The following is a 1,487-nucleotide window of genomic DNA, read 5'->3' as shown; positions in this document are numbered from 1 at the left end:
TGGATTAATTAATCTGGCAGAAGAAACTTCAAGACAGTTGAATGTTGAGGCTGTATCATTGCTACTGTTGGGAGATTTTAACTAGATTTATGTTGCAAATCAAGAGCAAAGAGTCCAGCAGGATAATTTGCAATGTGAGTTTGGACAGAAAAGAAGCATTAGTAAAGTTGTAACCTACAAAGATAGAGCTGAGGAGATCTTGATTTCTGAGAAGGAACAAGAGAAAAATAACCAAGACAGGTGGAAAGGAAGATCCAGAGAAAAAGAGCCACAGAAAAATATCAGCCTTTACCATCACTAACCTAGATATATAACACATGAATAATGGAACACAGCTTTAAAGAACAAATTTGTCGGAGAGGATAATGCTCTGGGTGGGTGGTGGAGAGGACTTCAGACATACTGCCTTATTTGAACTTGTTTACAAATTTTGGCCCAGCCACTTGTTTGTGTCCCAAACTCACAACTATATTTCTCAAGTCCAGTCCCTTGGGCTTTTCCTCTTCAAACTGAAAAGTGGTTGTTTCCCTTCAGTGGTCTTCCCCAAGTCTTGGTTGAAATTCAAAAGACGGTTCACAACCAAGTGTTAGAAACCCCTCGCCTTCCCAGAAATGGGCACCCAGCTGCTCACCCACTTACCTCCTCCCACTGCACAAGGGGCTGAGGTGCACCTTGTGCCTGGCTGCAGGTCCATGTCTTAGCCACCACATGGTGCAGAGTCTGACCTCAGGATTTGTCCCTCCTTCAGGGATACACAATTTGAGCCTTAATGTATCCCCTCCGGATTCTTTATTGTACTCCTAAATTTTTCTTAGACTGGTCTGGGCCCATTCGTGATTTTTAATTTCCCACACAGTGATGCCTTCCCCAACAAGGCTCTGGAAAACACTCATGCTTTCAGAACATAGCTGCTATCCCTTAAGCACATTTTACTTACTGTTTGTGTCTCAGAGATGCTCACACATACCTTAGCTTTAAACCCACTGGAGACTGGACTTTGTATATTTTAAACTCCTACTACTGTTATTATCTAGTAAATCTCTTAAACATAAAGACACATGATAAAAATTGGATCAATACTCAGGGATTTCACCTTAAATAATAACATTTTAAAAAGTAATGTAGGCTGGACATGGTGGCACACACCTATCATCCTAGCACTCAGAAGGTTGAGGTAAGAGTATTGCTGCAAGTTCCAGGCCATCCTGGGGCTACAAAGTTAATTCAAGTCTAGCCTGAACTGCATAGTGAAATTCTAGCTAAAAAGACCAAAAAATAAACATAAATAATAAGCAATATAGATGCCATTTAAATAAATATTTAACTCACTAGTTTTTTCATGAGATCTCATGTTCACTGCTTTTACTAAAAGAATTATTATCTTCCAATGACTTCTTTGATAGGTTCTTATTTTTCACAGTGGATTAGAGATTCTTTGGATGACACTCAGATGCTGTACTAATCCATGCTGTCTCATTTTTTTTTTT

Source organism: Octodon degus, unplaced genomic scaffold (genome assembly GCF_000260255.1).
Source record: "Octodon degus isolate 3935 unplaced genomic scaffold, OctDeg1.0 scaffold00050, whole genome shotgun sequence".
In the NCBI taxonomy this organism is placed as follows: Eukaryota; Metazoa; Chordata; class Mammalia; order Rodentia; family Octodontidae; genus Octodon; species Octodon degus.
The sequence above is the reverse complement of the archived record's forward strand: the minus strand, read 5'-3'. Positions refer to the sequence as shown.